A 20,920-nucleotide genomic window follows, 5' to 3' on the forward strand; every position below is an offset into this window, starting at 1 on the left:
GGGTGAGGCTGTGAAAGTAAGGGACTATAAAGCTTAAGTTTATTGGCTTTGATAAAAACCTTCCAGTGGAGAACAGATAAAACACAAATATATATTGATTATGGGTAGGGCACAGTGAAGAGTGTTTTTTGACTATGTTTTAATGTTCAGGAAAATAAAAATGCAACCTCTTTTTATCCCAATTTTACAGATGAGAAAAACAGATTGAGAATAGTTAAATCATGCACATATAAGGGGTTTTATAACTCAAATATTCTAATTCCAAAACATATGGTCTTTCTCCTACCCATAGTACTTTATAAAATAAATGAATTAGGAATTAGGACTGCCGGTATAGACTTCTGGTTAAAGCACAGCCTGGGAGACCAGTCTGCTGGAGTTCAAATGTGGCTCTATTATTATGTGTGACCTTGACAAAGTTCCTTAACCTCTTCTATATGCCTGTTTTAAAATGGGGATAATAGAACCTACTTCATAGGGTTGTTGTGAAGCTTACATGGTTAATATAAAGCATTTAGAACAGCTTTTGACATGTAGCAAGGGCTTTTTAATCACCATGTGCATCTGTGCATTTAGATAAACTAAGTCAAATTTTGTTTGCTGTATTAGCATCCTTCTTGGGCTACAAAGACAGGTTATGAGAAAAAGGGATTTCCACACAAGTCATATTACAGATTTGAAATATAGGGTGAGACATGGTGATTGGCAAAATAATTTATTTTCTTTCAAGAATTAAAGGGATTTTTTTAAAGTTTAGGGATGTTAATCTGTTTAACAAGCAAAGCTAGAAGAAATGTTCTATATGGTTGATTGGATTTGAGTTGACTATTGAATGTTTTGGGGAAATGGCTAAAAAACAGACATGTAAAGTAGTTTAACAAAAAGAAAAAGAATACTATGCCTCTTTCTAGAGATATTTAAAGTTTTAAACATTTGCAGGCTCTTCTGTAAAATGGAGACCAGTAATAGTGTCAACCTGTATTGTCTATTTAAGTGTAATAAATTGACATGAAACTTAATAAAACATTATCTCCCAGTTTTGGAGGGTCAGGAATTTGGGAGCTTAGCAGGGCGACTCTGGCTGCAGTCACAGTGTCGGCTGGGACTGCATTCATGGGAATCCTTGACTGGGGCTGAAGGATAACTTCCAGGTGGTTCATTCACAAGCCTGGCACCATTATGCCTGGCTGGCAGGTGGGCTTGTGGGGTTCCTGGCCACGTGGACCTATCCGTAGGACTACTTGACTATTTTCATGGCATTGCAGCTGCCATCTATCAGAGCAAGCAGTCTAAGAGAGATCAGGGCAGAAATCACAGTGTATTTTATGATGTAGCCTCAGAATTCTATCATTTCTGCAGTATCCTATTGGTTACACAGGTCCTCCATGCTGTGTGGGAGGGGACAACCCAGAGGTTGAAATCACTCAGGCCATCTTAAAGACTGACTACGTCCTTATTTTACAGGATTACTCTAATAGTTAAGTGAGATTATTCCAGTGAAGTACCTGTTTGAGTAGTGTGTTTTTAACTGGTGCTGCTGGGCAGTAGAGATCAGTTTCTAGTTTCCCAAATAAACTCTATAAGCAACAATTTTGCTCCACAGTGAACTCAATTGTATTACCATCTGGCACATGATCGTTAAGAAAGAATAGTGTGTTTCTAGTCTGATACATTTTTGTGTGTTATTGAATATCATTTAGACTCTTCTACTGTCTCTAAGGTTAAACAGGTTCAAAATATTATTTTCAAAAAAGTTGACTATTTTTACCGTTGGTTGTGATATAAATATAACATTTTAAGAGGACACTAAATTATTTAAAATGATACATAACAAGAATGTACAATTATTATTTCAATTTATTGTGAAAAATAAAGGGAAGAGAACTCATTTAATGTTTTTCTTTAAATGGCAATATGTAAATATTTTGCCACTAGAGGGCTCCATATTTCAAAAAATTAAAGTTATAAATGGTCACTAACAATTTTTAACAGTACAGAGACATATAAAGGCTCCATGTTTTTTAGCAGAAGATACTGAATTAAATAGTTGCTGAATATAAATGAAAATTGTGTGCATGTGAAAATAAAGTGTACTTAACAAGCATTTGCTTTCTCCTGTATTCCTATATTTGAATTAAAAATAAAACACATTACCCAACTTCTTCATAAATAAAAAATGTCAAAATATAAAATCAGTCACTGGAAGCGCCTCAGTGAAAAAGAAGGTTGAGAGAAGTTAAGTATTTTTCCCTATTTCTGTCCTATATGTACTGTTTTTATATGAGAAAATTTCTTGTTTTAGGGTTCATTGAGGTTATTTCCATTAAGTGTAACAAAACCTGCAGTTATTGCCATGAATGCTATGACATCATTAATAAAATTCATAGAATGTTAAGATAAATTTTGAAATTGAACCAACAACAACCATAGAGGTGGCATCAAATTGGCAAGCACTGATTTTAGGGTCTTTCTTTGGTCCAGATGTGTAGTTTACATTGTTTTGCTCTCAAAACTGAGCTTTGGGGCTTGTCTCCCAGTATCAGAGTAAAATGGGCACTTACAAGATTGAGAAATTAGAAACTCTTATAATGCGCATCAGTTCTAAAGGAAGCATATTTTTATCTAGAAAAATTCTAGATAGAAAACTACTGTGTTCCTCAAAAAGATCATTTTTATTTATTTCCTTGATCTTTCCTATTTGAAAAAAACTGTTTCGATTTCTTCATAATTGTGCAGTGTTTACTTTTTAAATGTTTGATCTGAGCTCCGGGGAGGCTTGCAATTTCTAGGGTAGTTTAGCAGTTTTTTCCCTGATAAGACATGGATTTCTTTCCACTGAGCTTACAGAGCTGACCAAGGCTGTGTGCTCTGGGTGTGCTCTGGGTGATTCCAGTTCCCCAGCTATTTACTAGCTTCGTCCCTTAGCACCTCCTCTTCACAAAGGAAGCTGTAATGCAAATTAATTGCTAAGGAGGAGGAAACAAACCAAAACAAAAAGGAAACAAAGTAAAAAACAATTTTATGCCTTTCATTTGAAAACTATTCAGAGTATATGAATATATAAATCCCTACTTATTTCTACATATAAGTACCAACTGTTAATATAGAGACTAAGATAACAAAACATCATGAAAGACGGTATTCCCTAAATTAGTACTAATTATGCATATGTTGAGCAGAATTATGGAATGATTTTTTCTATTTAAGCCAGTGTCGGATCAATTTAGCAATCTCCCAGAAAGTGTATCCTCTCCCATTACCACCACCTGTTTCATCCACCACTTACTCACACTGCCCTGTTGTCCATGTCCACGAGTCCTTTTCCCTTGACCCTTCCACCCCTAGCAAGTTCTAACACTTAATTTTCTATCACATCAATCATTGTATATGTATCCATGGTGGTTTCTTAAGCCTGGCTGCACCTAAGAATCACCTAGTACCACAGATGCCTAAGACAAACCCTACAGATTATTCTCACATCAGAAGTGTTAGGTACTAGGAAGCTCCTGGGCATCTGCATTTAAAAAGTGTCTCGCAATTGTGCTTTGTAGTCTGGTTGAGAGTGATTCAAGGAAACTTCATTTGTGGAAACTTTCCGAGGTCCCTACAAGTTCTTATTAGTTGAACAAATGTCTCAGAGTAAATACAGCTCTTCTTTATATTTGAATATGTTTTTTTCCCTACTCTGGGAGAAAAAAAACAGAACTGGCATTATTTTCATTGCTGACATTGACTAAATTATTGTATTTTGACCTGAGACAAGAAATGCGGAAAATTATGTTAGATTTTCAGATACGGTTTGCTCCTTTCTGATGAGTTTGTTATTTCTGTTGCCTGCCAAAACAGTGAGCTTATCTTTCACTTTTTAACCAGGTTTCACAGAAAATAGAATAGAATATGATCTGGCCGAGTGAACATACTTCAGTGAGTGAGATATGCTTTGGCTTGTGGAGATCTTTTGAAGTGTGTAGGATTGTAAACATAAGGAAAAGTCTTGGAAGAACACTGTATGCTGCAGGCAGCCCATAGGGTGCTACAGGGAGAGGAGCTTCAGGATTCACTGTTGACTGCTCACACCAACTCCCAAAATACTCCCAAAATACTCACCAGTGTCAGTCATGGGTAAGGGTGATGATCCCTCGTGCTTCGTTCCTAACTTTTCACTTCTCACAATGATGATGGAATTGGCAAAAGGTAAGCTGTGCCCCTTACCTGAGAGTTCAGTTCTTGAGCCTCTGTTCTTCTTACTCTTAGGTGAGGGGCCTGGATGACGTCTGTCAACAGCAGGTTTTAGCCTGCGTGTGTTTGGATGATTCACAGATTCTGCTGTCTGCTCAGCTCTTTCTGATTCATTCCATATTATCTTCCATGTAAAAAAAGATCACAAACTGGATCTCTGACAACCAGCAGCAACTGTTTAGTTTACCTCCTCCTCACCCCTGACCGCCAGGACACTCAGCTTTTCTGTGACAGTAGGGTAATACCACCATGTCATTCTGCCCAGGCCTCTAAGCCCTTGGGCTCATTTTGGGTTCCTACTGCATTTAACTTTCCACATCTGGCTGTTGCCTAATCACATTTCTCTCACAAAGTGCCCCAGGTAGGCAGTGTTGACAGTTATCCATTTGGATGAAAATATTGAAGATTCTTAGGTTAAGAGGAAGAAAAAAATCACCATGGAATTATCTATTCAGAGGGAGAAAGTGAAGTGTTAGGGGAAAAAAATTCAAATAGGTCTCCTGGTTTAGGTATCTATAAGATTTTAGTGAACATTTTGTTTGATACATAGTATAGTTTGTCTTATTCTTGCATGTTTGGGCTAAAACCATTCTCCTTGCTTAGAATTATCTTTTAAAAAAATAAGAAAGGAAAAGCTAGTAACTTGAAGTCCACTTTTGGGGTTCCGTTTTATTTTTAAAGACATTGTCTTTTTTAGGAGGAGTCGCTTGAATCAGTGCCTGTATTCTTCTTGCTATTTGTGGATTATCCATAGCAACCTGGTGACCTTTTAGTCTCTGTCCATCTTCCTTAGCCACCAAAGACTCTTTCTGACCTGTACTTAAGAAATGTAAAATTGATTTTACTTTTAACCCTGTGAAATGTCAATAGTAGTTATATAAAATTTTGGATATTTAAAATTTCAAATTATTACAAGTGAATTGAAAATGGTTTCCAGAATACTAACACATTTCAATTACAGATCTTAGCAGGAACCTTTTGTGAAGCCCTAGAAATGCAAGTGTCTAGGTGTCTCTACCTGTGTTTTATTTGAAGTTTTATTTTCATTGAGGAAATAGATTTATAAAGTTAGAGTTGTGGGAGTTTGTTTTTTGCTTTTATGTCAGGTGTTTGGATGACCTTCAGAAAATGATTCACAGAATGTGTGGTTACCAAGAGAGCTCACCAAACAGGTATCAAAGTTGTTATCTGTACAGGGAAATTTTAACTGAAACGGAATGTACTGTGGTGGAGGAACAATGGCAAAATCCCACAGGAAGTCAGTTTTAAGGTATGTTAGTCCTACCGAGATACTAGCCTCTTAATCTTCAACTCCAAAATGCACCCTACAATTTCAGCTAAAAATATACTGAAAGACAAATTTCACAAGGAATTTGTGAAATAAAAATGTGGATCTAATATGTATGTAAGATACATATTACAAAATAAAATTTTTTAGTCAAACGTGAGTATCTTGAAAAATCATTGGCTCTCTTACAATTAGTAACTTAGTCTTCAGGGGTGTTCATAAAATAATGATTAAAAATATATACATAGAGAAGTCTTCTGGTTGAATTATTTACCCATATGATAGTGTTTATTTTAGAGATTTATAACTATAGCTATTGGTGGCTCTTTTTAATTTATAAAATGGGAGGGGGCTTGTCATGTCAATTACTGTAATAATTTTTTATACATTTGATTTGATGTCCATGAAGTATTTTGGATTTGAAAAACAGTTCTTTGAAAATAGACAATAATGCTATTTGTTTTGAATGTTTGTATTAGTCCAATTTCAATTCAGTGTAATAATGTGAACATAAGCTTATAGGTTTTCTTTGATATGTTACTGCACTAGCACATTTGGCACTGGGAGCAAGGGAGGATAGTTGCTGGGCACCATGGTTGCTGGACATAATGGATTCTAAGCCTCATGGCTTCCAACTCTCATTTGCTTTGATTACACAAAGGTAGAGAATCTTGAATATTTGGATCTTAGACTCTAAAGCTTAGAGATTCCCCCTCAGTGCCCTGCATGAATCCCTGTAAAGTAACTCTTAAAATTTTTGCTTGAACATCTCCATTGAGGGAAAAAATCCAAAGAACTTATTATTTCATTTTCGATAGATCTGCTATTAGGTTGGCCAAAATGTTCATTTGTTTTTTTCTGTAAGATGGTTTTAGTTGTGCTTAGTTGTCTTTAACTTCATTCAAAACAAATTTGTTAGATTGAATTGTGACAGCTGTGATATCAGCATACATTTTAAAAAAAATCAAAACCGGTGAATTTTTGTGTAGCCATTTTAAGATCGAAGATGGAAGAAAATATGCAACATTTTTGGCTTATTGTGCCTTATTATTTCAAGAAAGGTAAAAATGCAACTGAAATGCAAAAAAAAAAAAACTTTGTGCATTATATGGGGAAGGTTCTGTGACTGATCGAACATGTCAAAAGTGGTTTGTGAAGTGTTGTGCTGGAGATTTCTCACTGGACGATGCTCCACAGTTGGGTAGACCACTTGCAGTAGATAGCGATCAAATTAAAACATTAATTGAGAACAATCAATGCTATACCATGTGGGAGATAGCTGACATATTCAAAATATCCAGATCAATAAAGTTATTGGTGAAAATGGAAAATGTGTCTTTTATTTTACAGAAAAAATGAAATGGACTTTTCGGCCAACCCGATGTTTTGGAAGTGTTTCCTTGTACTGAACACCCTAGACTGCCTCCTAGAAATGAACATTTGTTAATTGACTCCAGTTTTAAACTCTGAAATCACCATATAAAACTGTATCTTATGCCTCTTCCTCATAACAGTTATGAAAACTTTTGCCAAAAGGTTATGAAAATAGCACATCTTTCCCAGAGTAATATTTTCATTTCCTTTAACCTTTTTGCCCCCAATAGGGTTACTTAGCCCCTGTTCATAGTATTTTAATGATGTGGTCTAGAGGCACTTTGAATTCTTTCTGATCTCACAGACACAGGCAAACAGCACCTGGTAGAGTGGGCTCTCATCCCCTTTTTTGGACAGTATAGTTCTACTAAGTCCGGGCTTTTTGCATACGTTATTCTGATGACTCACATTGCTGTATGTTATTTTACATATTTTCAGCTGAGGTAGGCATCCCCTGTTCTCTGCTTTCAGACCTTTAGTCATTCCAACTGATGTTACTAAGTTTAGACTACAGGTGTTAGCTTTTGGTGATGTAAACAGATAAAGGTGATGGGGCTGGCTTAGAAATCTGTGGATGTGTTTTCTTGTTACCTGCTCTCACAGTTGGAGATTTTTTTACCTAGACATAATGCCTGTTAGCATTCGAATTTTACTCCCTAGTCAATATTGTAAACATTCTTAGTCACTTATTTAAAAACAGGTTTTGATGTGGCAGATGATGGAGTGAAACTGGCTGGTACCTGTGAAGAGTCTTTGGGGAAAAGGAAAAGACTTGTGAAGAAAGTTTGAGGACACCAAACCCCATCTTCAATTTTGCTTAAGACCGGTTCTATATTGCTTCACTTCTGATTTTAAATGTTCATGTCACACATGAACAGACATTTCTGTGTGTTTGTTGAGACTCTTTGCTGAGTAGTTGAGTGTTCATGGGACAGAACCTGTGGTGTTTCTTGGAGCCTTATACAGTGAACTCCAGATGTCTTGCAGCTGCTTCATGGCCTCTGAAAGATAAATCATGTGGCATGTTGGATATTGTCAGGTTTACATTAGCATTATCAACTCCTCTCTTCCTACTTTTAGTTTTTAATCCAAGGGTTAAGTTCAAGGCGTGATGAAGGTAGAATGGGCAGAGAGTCAATTCGTCAACTATGTTTTGTTCTGAGGAAAAAAAAAAACATAGCTCAGAAAATAAACAGAAGAAAACTATTATTTGAGTTTTTATTTCAGAACTTTAAAAAGAGATTTCTCTCAATAGCATCTTTCCTCTACCATTGTTTATCTAATGTGCCGTTTTCAGGCCTAAGTAACACTGCATACATTCAGAATACTCAGTATACACATTAAAATGGCCATTTTTGGAAGAAGGAAAGGGAATGAGACTGGAGTATGGGACAAGGAAACCTAATAAGTTAGTTTAAATTGTTTTGTCAGCAGTCGTGTTGCAGATTTTACTATAAATAAAGAGACTTAATTTCAAGTCTATGCATGTCTGTATCTTAGGCTATCTCTTGAAGATTCCCAAAATTCATTACATGAAACTTTTGATGTTGACTAGATTGCTGTTTGGTAGAAGGGGTTGAACTGCATGCCCTCCAGTTCTCATCTGCGTCCAACATTCTGTGATTCCATGATATAATGGAATGTCTAGTAGGAAATAATGTCAGATCCTCAGGGGCAGCAGTGTAGAATATTGGGAAAAGCTTGGTCACAAACCAGCTGAATGCTTTTTGTCCAGTCATGTAACCTTTTCAGGTCTGTCTTAGTTTCAGCTATAGAAATGTTGTGATTGGACCTCCCTGTTTCCCTCTAAGGAAAGTTTCTTGGTTCTTTCTGATTTAAAATAGCTTATTACTATGTGGTATTATTTGTCCCAGGAATATCTGCTCTGGCATTAAGTAACTTTAAAAGGGAGCATATTACCAGGTCAAAAGGCAGTTCCATTTTTAGTTTTCTGAGATTTCATACTGCTTTTCATAGTGGCTACACCAGTCTACATTCCTACCAACAGTGCACTAGGGTTCCCTTTTCTCCACATCCTCTCCAACACTTGTTGTTCATTGCTTTGTTTATGATGGCCATTCTCACTGGTGTGAAGTGGTATCTCATTGTGGTTTTAATTTGCATCTCTCTGATGACTAGTGATGCTGACCATCTTTTCACATGTCTCTGGACACTCTGTATGTCCTCCTTGAAGAAGTGTCTGTTCAAGTCCTTTGCCCATTTTTTAATTGGGTTGTTTGTCTTCCTGGAGTGGAGTCATGTGAGTTCTCTAGGTATTTTGGAGATCAAATCCTTGGCAATTCCCCTACTAGGATTAGATCGTAACAACCCTGAAACACCAATCCAAAAGAACCTATGCACCCCATTGTTTGTAGTAGCATAATTTACAGTAGCCAAGTGCTGGAAGCAACCTAAGTGTCCATCAGTAAATGCATGGATCAAAAAACTGTGGTACATTTATGCAATGGAATATTACGCAGCAGAAAGAAAGAAGGAGTTCCTACCCTTTGTTACAGCATGGATGGAACTGGAGAGCATTATGCTAAGTGAAATAAACCAGGTGGTGAAAGACAAAGACCATATGATCTCACTTATAAGTGGAACCTAATCAACAAAACAAGCAAACAAGCAAAATATAACCAGAGACACTGAAATTAAGAACAAACTGACAGTAACCAGAGGAGAGATGGGAAAGAATAATGAGGGGAAAAGGGTGAAGGGTTTCCAGGAACAACTCTAAAGGACACATGGGCAAAACCAAGGGGGTGATGGAATCAGGGGAGAGAGCAGGGGATGGCTGGGGTGGTGGGGAGAGGTGAGGGAAAAAAAGAAGAATTAAAGAAACAAGAAAACTAAAAAAAAAGGGACTGTATTAACACTTATTGCAGATCACTTTTGAAGACTCTTTTGTGTCTTCACATAGGAATATTCTTGCAGTTAACATAGGAGCAAGAGTCTTCTGCTGCTAAGGTTTTTGCTAGAAATACTTGACATATTCCTGAAAGGGGCAGGGATTCTTTTTGGATGATACAGTTTTTTAAAAATAACGCAATGTAAGTTTCAATACAAGTGTGTTTTAATAACATTACAGAAGTTAAATTATATTTAAGTTATATCCATGCAACTTAGTCTTTCTCTAAAGACTAGTGTCCTTTACTTAGAACAGCAAACAGCAGTATTTTCCATTTAAAATGGTGTAAACTGCTAATGTCTGACTTCCTTTTTTATCAAATGACTTTAAATTGTTTAAGAGAATTTTTATATATTGTGAATTATTGCTAATGTGAAAGTAGCTGAAGGAACCCTTTTTTACACCAAAAAACAAGGCAGTCCTTGGTTCTCCCAATGGGTTTCTTTCGCAGAACCCCTCCCTGAAGAAATGGGCTAATTTCTAAAGTGTGTAGGCCAGAGTTTCCTTGTGCTAACCCAGGTTACCCATAGGCGAGATAGCTCACAGGGCTGGCTTATTCTAACCTTCTATTTTCCAGCTCAGTGCTCAGTGGCCTGATGGAACTAATGAATCTTCCCAAAGTACCTGGTGGTTTCTGGTCAGTATTCCTGATGTAGCTGCTGGCAAGCATGTTTTTATACTCTTCCTGGAAGTGAAACTCCTTCTGCCTTAAATGTGCAATTTCCCCTGACTGAGAAGGTCAAAGGCACATTTATATAGTTAACAGGAATATAGAAGAGCCATTCAGAGCCTCCCTGCCAGGCCATCTAACTGGACTAATGCCTACTCATTTCTGCCTTTACTTACAGAAACTGCAGAAATTCATGGTTGCACCATGGTTCCTCAAACAACAATGTTATGGCAAATGAGCTTTATAATAAGATACCCATATTATCAAATTAGCTAATGCATCTTGAAATTGGTAGTTAAGAAATGGCTTCTAAGACTCAGAATTAAACATATGTTAAAACCACTTAAACCGAAACAAAATTTGCAGTGAAACACCAATTCACTTAATCATGCAAATGCTGAGAATATTCAAGGCAAATGTCAGTGTATTCACAATGTACCTTTATTAAATGTTTTCCTGTCACTTAGCTTTAACTCTGGTGAGAATGCTAGCATTTATTGAGCACTTAACTATATATTAAGCCTTTTGTGTGTAAAATATCTTCTAAAAATGTAAGGCAACCTTTGGAGGTGTGGGGATTGTTATCCCAGTTTTTCAGATGTGGAATGGAGTCTCAGAGAATCTCAGGAATTGGCCCACAATTGGAGGGTAGTAAATAGTAGATGCAGGGTTTGGCCTTAAGGTCAGTATGCTTTGCAGAACACTAAGCTGTTAACTGTAGTCTGCTATTTATGAGACTATAGAGGAAAAAAAGAGCAAATTGCATTACTTTCTTATTTGCCCACATTTCATGTTCCATTTTCTGATATGAACCTTGCACTTCAACCAGATCTGCATTTTGTCCCCTTTAGCATGGTTTTCAGTATTGAAGCTTAACTTACACTGTGCCTGTGCCTCTAACACCCTCCCCTATCCTCTCTCCCCACCCCAGTTGCCACCAGTGTTTCAGGTTCCAGCCTTGTTCATTTCCTGCATAAACATTCCCTTGTACATTCTAACTTTAAAAAAATTCTTTGTCATTTTGACATTATACGTTTGTTTATTATTAACATGTGTGTGATTACCCAACTAGATCATTAGCTTTAAGAAAATAGCAACTCTTATAATACCTTTTGCAGTGTTAATATGTGGTAGGTCATTAATAATTTCTAGAACTCTAACAGGTTGTATCGTTTGCGTCTGTGCTGCTGGCATGTAGATAGGCAATAGGTAGTTTTTAAGGCATACCTTTCTAATCAGTGAATATTGAGTAATGTAAGAGGTTCCTGTCAAACGATGAGTGCTAGAGTTTTCTGTCCTCCTGCTAGTGTTTTCTAACACCTTACTGGAAATCCAAACAGATGGACCCGTCTGGAATGACTTAGCAGCTGCTTTGGTTTACTGGAGGATATCTAGGGAACACTTAAGACTTGCTTGCCTTGTTTATGGTTTCTTAACTGAAAGGCTCTGGGTCATGAGGAAATGCAAGAAGGGGTGGGAAGGTAATAAAGATGTACTTCAGAATTACATTTTCTCTAAAGAGATTTTCATTCTTTGTAGAGCTGAGATTTGTAACTTCTGTGAAAGATTGATGTCTGCCCAAAAATGCTTGTGAAATTGCTATGATTTAAGCTTTAACTATAAAGACAGCTGAGGTAGGTAATTTTAAAAGTGTTGTCTCTATTCATACTTTTTATTTGTCACTGTCTTATAAAATATGACTAAAGATAACAGTTTTATTTAAAAGCATATGTACATACATGTATGTAATCTACATATATATATGTTAATGTGTATACATGTATATATATCTCCCTGTAGTTATCTCTTTCTATATGAAGATATTTTATTTCAGAAAATGATTTGACAGGAGGCCAGACTATCAGCTTATCATTTCTAGGAAAAACATTCTTTACCTTGTGGTGGATCACAGTGACCTGAGGCGTGGAACTCATTGGCCAAAATTGCATAACAGCTTATATGCATTTTCAGTACTATATTAATTGTATAAAACACTATCGAGGATATTAAAGAAATATAGAATAGAGTGGGGGGCGAGTGGGGGACCTTATATACACACAGGACAGGGAAGGTTTTAGTTAAATAGAAGTTTTTGACTTACAAAAAGGATACATTAAAGTTTTACTTGTAAGCATAATACATAAAAGTGAATTGAGGAAACTATAAGAATTGTATTTGTGTAAAGAAGTAGTTTTAAGATAGGAAAACTCTTACGAAAACCTGCGTTGTAAAGTGGAGGTTGGAATACAGAATTGCTGGGAAGATGGAGGCAGCTAGTGAAAGATTGGATATTGGGACTGTTGTTTGTGACCTGGCCTTGTTTCGGCTCTCAGAGGTCATGCTGACTCTTAGATTAGAAATGCAACCTCTTTCAAAGCATAAACCTAAATTGAAAGTACTTATTTTAAAATTTGCTTTCTTGGGTGCTCCCTTTTGTTTTCTTCAGGTGTAAACATTAGTATTCTATTTTCAGGAAGATGAAGAAGAAATTTATTTCCCTTTCTTCTGGCAGTTTGGCTATTTTTGCATTGTTTCTGGCTCCGTAAATGGAGAGGCATCTGTACTGTGCCTTATATCATGCCCAGCATTTTTTTAAATGTAATTGTTCCTTAGCAAATAATTGCAGTCCAGAATGACTTTTATTGAGCTTGATTGAATTAAGGTTATGTATGAAAATGAGTTAGTTAAAGCTTAATCTATTAACCAGAGAATGATGAAAACATCAGAAAAGCAGTCATTCATGGGGATTAAATATTCTTTCACATAAGTGGGCAACATGGTTGCCTTGGAGTCCCTTCTGCACTGACTACATAGTTGTGACATCAGGGTGCAAAGCATACGGTGTCAGCATAGAAGGGGATTTTGCTGTGATGTGACTCTGAATGTTATACTGGACATTAATACTAATTGGGAGTCTGCCTCATTGTAACAAGTGGCACCTCCCCTTTTTTTAGTATAATTAGCTTTTCAAAATATAGTACCCTAAGGGAGAGTTTGTAAGCTGTGCTAGAAATCTAGTTGCTTTGAGATATGTCATTGGTGGCTTAGGCCAGATCTTAAAGCTAGAACACCTGAAAAACCTAGTCATGATAGTGGGCAGATAATAGATATTTAATAGATAGCTGATCTACCTGCCATGACCAAGTTTTTCAGAGGGAATCCTGAGCTATGCCAGATAGTCCTAGCTAGGTGCGCATCCTGTGGGATGCACTGCCATGGGTGGGACATAGAGGTCTTGTGAAGGAAAAGGGAACACGTTCTTAATGAGGCAGTGGGAACTAAGTAATGCAGACTTAAGAATCCAGGGCCTTGGGTGGGTGAGAGTGGGGTTTGAGAGGAAACCAAAGCAGAACCCAGAGAACACAGAGAAGCGTGAGTTGGCTCAGGTGAAAATCTACTCTGGCTTTGATCTAAAGGCACATTCAAATCACTGTTTTGCAGGGTTGTGTTCATGCTTTAGGCATCTCCCCCTGCTTGCCCATCTGCCCTCCTGACATGTCACATAGCCATCCAATAACATCACATCAAAATACTTGGTGAAGTACTTGTAATTTAAATGCAGAACAGCTTATACTGAAGCTGTGTTTCTGAAGTTACTCATGTGGGCTTTGTGAAGGCCTGGTAAAATCTGGAGCCTCTTTAAGTCTGGCTATCAAAGGAAGTCTGTCTCAAGCAGGGTCTTCAGGCTTGTAAATGACTCTGCTCTGTGACCAATTCCTTGGCTTCTCTTTCCTAGTCAGTGAAGTCCAAAGTGACTTCTTTGTTCTAAGAGTTAAAAACCCATATAGGCTACAGCATAAGCAACCTCCTTCCTCTCCACTCATCATAGGTGATAAATTATTGAACAGTGAAATCAAAATAAGGTGTAGTCATGGTCCATTTTGGGGATATATGTAAGATTGACAAGAAACAATCTATAAGGGTACCTGAAGATTATTTGATAGTTTATTTTGATTTTAAAAGAAGTTCAGTATATAGCATATATTAGCATACGCCATTTCTCGGATAGCATGTACTCACTTCTTAGACTAAAAAGTAAACTAGTCTTTAAACCAAAATAAAAATTAAACCCATTCTGTCAAAATTAATGGTAGACCCTCCTCTCCCAATTTTAGCAGTACACATTGTATTGAATTTTTAACTTATATCAATTGATTTTTCTTATAGTTATTTATAGTCATTTTTTACTTCACATTTTTTACTCATTTATTTCACAATATTTATTATAATGATTCTTCTCTATATTGCCTTTTATGGATTTATATGAAGAAAAGGTATGCAAATGAATATGATAGTATATGTAATTTCTTAAAGTAGCATTTTAATATTACTTACCTGTGTTATGGTAATTAAGAAATTTATATTGCCTTAGTAAAAATAGTCATTTATTTTGAAAGTATCCCTATGTATTCTTTGTAGTCAGCTTCAAAGATCTGAATTTATTTTTTTATCCATATCTTTGTTTTAAAATATATGGATGAATGAGTAATATCTTATGTGAAACTAGATGAGACAGTTTAATATTTTATCATTCTTTCCAGATATTGTTTTCTTCAGTAGTATTGGGTGACAACTGGATCCTCTGAATCTGATAGTAGTACTCAATTGTTCACATGCATCATCATTACATATTTTAGTTTTTTTTAATTTCTATTTTTTAATTCTTTTTTAAGTAAGAATTTTTTCAGTTGACATACAATATTATAGTAGTTTCAGGTGTATAACCCAGTAATTAGACATTATATATAACTTACTAAGTGATCATCCTGATAAATCCAGTACTCATCTGATACCATATGTACTTATTAGAATATTACTAGCTATACTCCCTATGCTGTACTTTACTTCCCCTTGACTGTTCTGTACCTACCAATTTGTACTTCTGTATCCCTTGACCTTTTTCACCCAATATTCCTCCCTCCCATCTGGTAACCATCAAAATGTTCTTTGTATGTATGAGTCTGTTTCTGTTGAGCTTGTTCATTTATTTAGTTTAGTTGTTGATAGGTACATATTTATTGTTCATATTTTTTATTCTTTTCTTCCTTCTCCTTTTCCTCCTACCCCTCCTCCTCCTCCTCTTTCTTCTGCTGCTTCTCCTTCTCCTCTTTCTTCTTCTAGAAGCTTTTTAACATTTCATGTAATACTGGTTTGGTGTGATGAACCGCTTTAGCTTTTTCTCTTCTGGAAAGCTCTTTATATGTTCTTCAATTCTGAATGATAGCTTTGCTGGGTAGAGTAATCTTGGCTGTAGGTCCTTGCTTTTCATCAATTTGAATATTTCTTGCCAATCCCTACTGGCCTGCGAAGTTTCTGTTGAGAAATCAGCTGACGATTTTATGGGAACTCTCTTGTAGGTAACTAACTGCTTGTCTATTGCTGCTTTTAAGATTTTCATTTTGTCTTTAATCTTTTGCATTTTAATTGTGATGTGTCTTGGTGTGGGGCTCTTTGGGTTCATCTTGTTTGGGACTCTCTTTGCTTTCTGGACTTGTATGTCTGTTTCCTTCATGAGGTTATGGAAGTTTTCTGTCATTTTTTTTTTCAAATAGGCTTTCAATTTCTTGCTCTCTTTCTGGCTCTCCCATGATACGAATGTTGGTAAACTTGAAGTTATCCCAGAGGCTCTTTACAGTATCCTCAGTTTTTGGATTCTTTTTTTATTTGCTGTTCTCATTGGGTGCTTGCTTCCTTATATTCCAAATTGTTGATTTGATTCTCAGTTTTATCTAGTCAACTATTGATTCCCTGTAAATTATTCTTCATTTTATTTAGTGTATTCTTCATTTCTGACTGATTCTCTTTTATGGTTTTCATGTCTTTCTTTTTGCTGTTGAAATTCTCACTAAGTTCCACTACTCTTCCCCTAATTTCTTTGAGCATCCTTATAACCAGTGTTTTGAACTCTGCATCTAGTAGATTGCTTGTCTCCATTTTGGTTAGTTCTTTATATGAAGTTTTGTTCTGTTCTTTCATCTGGGACACATTTCTTTGTCTCCTCATTTTAGCAGCCTCCCTGTGTTTGTTTCTATGTATTAGGTAGAGAGGCTATGTCTCCTGGGCTTGGTAGTGTGGTCTAATATAGTAGGTGTCCTGTCGGGTCCAGTGGCACAGCCTTCCTGTTCACCTGAGCTGGGCTCTTTAGTTGCACCTGCCCCCCCCACCCCTTGTGGGCTTTGTACACATTCCTGTTGTAGTTGAGCCTTGATTGCTGTTGGTACCTCAGTTGGAGGAATTTATCCCCAGGCCAGCTGGCTGCAAAGGATTGACTGCTACCACCAGGGAGGATCAGCTGTGCAGAGTCACACCCCATGGAGCAGGACTCACTTCAGCGACGCTGCGGTGCTCACTGAATCTGCCCCTTGAGTGTGTCACTTGTGGAGGTGGTTAGGTGGTACTTTGATGTGGTCTGAAGCTGTCCACCATGTGCGTTCCCTCTGGGGCCTCCCAGGAGGTGTAGGCCAATGTCAACTGATGCCTGTGCGCTGCCTGGAGCTACTCCACATGAGCTACAAAGTGATCTGCAGATGGCTGCTACTTGTGCTGGGCTTGGAGGTACCCAGGAGAGGACAAGCTGCAAACTGGGCCTGGCTGCTGCTTGTGCCAAGACTGGGGTCACTTAGCAAGAGGCACTGGGCACACTGAGACCAGATGGTGCTTGTTTGAGAGATTTTAGGAATGTCTGAAGCATGAGCCAAGACAGGCCATTCGTATGGAAAAGCCACCAGAAACACCTAGGGTGGGCCCACAAGTTGAGTGGGGTGGCGTCTCAGGGAATGATCAGGTTGAAGAAAACAGTGATAGCCAGATTGATGGACACTCAGGTACAGCTCCCTCCTGCTGGCTCTGTTGGGGGAGGGGTCAGCAAAGGAATAATGGCCTCCGACATCACTTCTGTCTGGGAGGAAGCTGTCTCTCTAGCTGTTACCCTGATGACAGGACTTACCTTCCTGGCACTGAAACCCTGAACTAAGGAGGCCTGGTGAGGCTGGGACCCCTTCTCCTCTGAGGGTACCTCTGCAGCTAAAATATCCTCCCAATTTTTACCCACCATCCATGCATGTGGGACCACCCCCTTCTTTTCTGTGCCCCTCCCACCAGTCTCCATGTGGCTTCTTTATATCCTGAGTTTGTAGAACTTCTGTTCAACTATACTTCAGACAGTTCTGAATAATGAGTTTTTTGTAGTGTAGTTGTAATTTTCATGTGGTTGTGAGAAGATGTGAGCACTGTATTTACATATATTGCCATCCTGACCAGAAGCCAATCCTTACACATTTTCATATTTAATGTGTAAGAGCCAGTTCTTCCACACTATAGTGACTGATTAGGGAAAAAAAAATTCAGCCAAACCATGAAAATGACTAATGATTTTGATAAACCTGTAAGCTGGTAAGTGATGCCTGAATTCTAGAGGATGTTGTAATGTACTCATTGTAAAGAAATACATTGTCTTGATCTGCAGGGGTGCAGGAAATTGTCTTAGTTGAGTGTCAATTTATTTAGTATAATTGAAGCACCCTAGAAACTAAATGAATGTCTCACATAGAAACTGAAATAACTTAATTCTTAAAAAATGAAACAATGTAGTTACATGTTTATATTTGCAGTATAATGTCAAATTTTCTCTTTAATTTGTATGTGTACCTTTTTGCTGATTTTGATCTTATATTTTCTGGATCACTTATAGCTAGAAAGTAATTTTTTATGACCAGCTTTTCTCTGTTTATATGTGTCTTCCTTATCCCCCCCAAAAAACTATCTTGCTCCACTCATTAACTTTAAAATATTTAAAGGGTAAATTATAAGATATTAATGTCCAAACCATAGTTTATCTGGTTGGGTTGGGCCAGTCATTTATAGAACATAAAACAACTAGTCAGGATGCCAGCATAACATCATGTTTTTTCAGGGGATTTGTCTGTAATTCTACACTTGCTTTTAACCAAAGAGTTGAGAAGTGATTGCTGTTATTCTTTGTAACTTTTATCTCCGAATTCCCATTGAGTAATTTTAATGACTGTCTTTTTTCTTTGTTAAAGTTGACAACAAACACTTCAGTACACTTTTTCTAAATAGTGTTAACACAGAGAGTTTTACTAGCCTGTTTGATTTTGGTGGTTTGGCCATTCATTTAATTTGGGGGGATTATTTTGGTAAAAGACAAGAAGTGTTACCTGTGTTTGAAAGGCCTTTCTTGGCTCACCATTTTAACTACTTTGCTATGACCTTTCACAGAATCCTGCTGCATCACGGGAGCTGGGAATTCTGATGTTCCATTGAGATCACAATGGAAAGTCTTGACTTGACTGGTAAGAACAGCACTGCAGGTGCCATCTTACTTACTTAACTCGAAGCAGTGAAGCAGTCAAGGACTACGTGTCCTCAGAGCAGATCTCAACTTTTTCTTATCTGATGCATTCACCTTCCTTGTTGATCAGGGAAGTGTGATAATTGTGTATTTTTTTCTTGTCAATTTTATTATATTTTTAAGTGACATTTTAATCTCCATCAAGTAAGTTATTTCTTTAAAATCATGAATTTATATTAATTACCTATTTCAAAGTTTCTAATTTGTTTCTCCCTAGTAATATACTGTTGGTGAAAAGTCAATTTATTCAACTACTGAATATCTAGAGGTTACATAACTAAATAGTAAATTCGTCTATTCTCCCAAAGCTATTTTTGTACTACCTTATGTTTTAATTGAAATGTTAATCAGTATCAAAGCATTATGGAGGGTATTTTTACCTAATAAAAATAGAGGAATGTATAGCAGCATCATGATACTGTTTTGAATGTGAAAACCCCCCCCAATGAAGAAAAAGTTGAGATTATAAAATATATACGTGTGACAAATTATATCAAACTCTGAAACTCACAAATACTATGACTGTTCTCTTGTATAGGTTATTTTCAAAGTTGTTTCTTCAAGGAAAAGAATTTTAATTGTTTCAAATATGGCAATAATATATTACAATTAATTTTAATAAAGGTTACTTTCAGTTTTCTCATTTGAGAATAAAATGCTCTATTGATGGCTAAGTACTTTATGGTGAATTGATGATTTATAAGACCTGGAAATTTGATGTAAATTAAAGTAAACCAATATAGTAAAAGGTGAAAGATTTATATGATCTGAAGAGAAACAAGACTTTAAAAAATGAACAAATGTAGAAAATATGGCCTAGTTCTGTTTCTAGGGCATGAACTTATTCTTTAATTTTTGATTAATTGAAAATTAATCTTAAATCTTTTCTGTGTTAAGTATTTTTATTTGTTAGCTTATTAAATTTGTTTAGAATATCTGTGCTGCTTGTTTTAGTAAATATATGGCTGGATGCTGTTTTAATAATGTGACCATAAATATAAAGCCTATGCTGAATGTCACCTGTGTAGGATCATACACATAGTAAAAAATGTATGCAGTTTAGCTTGAATGTGTATTTACTAGGAATTTTAACGCTCAAGAAAATCTTAATGCCATTGAGAAGATTAGGATTTAGTTACCACTTTTTCTTCTTTCTGTGCTGTCCTTTAAGCCAAAATTAAATTAGACAAACACATTCTAGATTGAAGAATGCCAGTTAGCATACAGTTTATTATAGTTTTACTGGATCAGCAAAATGGACTATAGAATATTTAAATATTGATACTAAAATTTCAAATAAGAGAGTTGAGCATAGTGAGATTTAAAGAATCAGTTTGTAGCAGAATTCTGAATGCTAAACTTGAATACATGTAAGTAAAGCAGAACACTATCTGACCTGTTCAGAAAACTAAATTGTTAATCATTTGTTGATGACAGTCTTGACTTTTAAGTGGCCATCTGATTATGATTTTTGAATGTTAATCAGATTATTTCAATAAAATATTTTATTGACTATATTAAAATATTTAGTCAATAAAAATATTACATTGACTAAAATTATACTAAATAAAATATTTTATTTATATATTAATATCATATACTATTCATAATATAAGCAGGAATTGACAAATTTAAATTGCTGATAAAATTTAAGAAAATCAATTAAAAATGACTAACACCATATGCTTCTAGCTTACATATATATTTATCTTAAATGTTGTGTTAACTAAGAAATAGAAAAGATGCCATTCAAAACCAGCAATAATTTAGGGAAAAAATCCTGGAAAGCATTTTGTGGCAAAAGGATTCTAGGGCCCAATAAACCTGAGACATGTTATATATCATTCAGCTTAGGCAAAGTTTTGTTTCATTATCCAAAGAATTCCCAGTGTTATTGGTTCACTAATGTTTACATTCCTGATGAGTCTGCTGCCGCTCTGCTCCGTGTCCTCTTTGTTCCTGGACCAAAGCTGAAGGCACAACCTCTGTAATCATCTAGGATGTACAAGTATTGTGGCAGAAGGAGAAAGGGATGGTGGTAGAATGGTGACTCTTTAAACTGCTGCT

At 36.4% G+C, this 20,920-nt stretch overlaps 1 protein-coding gene across 16 annotated transcripts in view; it reads left to right on the forward strand.

Annotated features, from left to right (window-relative positions):
* BBX (BBX high mobility group box domain containing) overlaps positions 1–20,920 on the forward strand; it is a 263,476-nt gene that overhangs the window by 86,804 nt on the left and 155,752 nt on the right. For 6 of the 16 annotated variants that reach the window (XM_036018045.1, XM_028504979.2, XM_028504976.2 and 3 more), the window contains one exon: positions 18,721–18,794. The exons of the other annotated variants lie outside the window; for them this stretch is intronic. The gene's annotated coding sequence lies outside the window, so the exon portion shown is untranslated. The remainder of the gene's footprint in view (positions 1–18,720; positions 18,795–20,920) is intronic. 16 annotated transcript variants of the gene reach the window in all.

Source organism: Phyllostomus discolor, chromosome 2 (assembly GCF_004126475.2).
Source record: "Phyllostomus discolor isolate MPI-MPIP mPhyDis1 chromosome 2, mPhyDis1.pri.v3, whole genome shotgun sequence".
NCBI classification, from domain to species: domain Eukaryota; kingdom Metazoa; phylum Chordata; class Mammalia; order Chiroptera; family Phyllostomidae; genus Phyllostomus; species Phyllostomus discolor.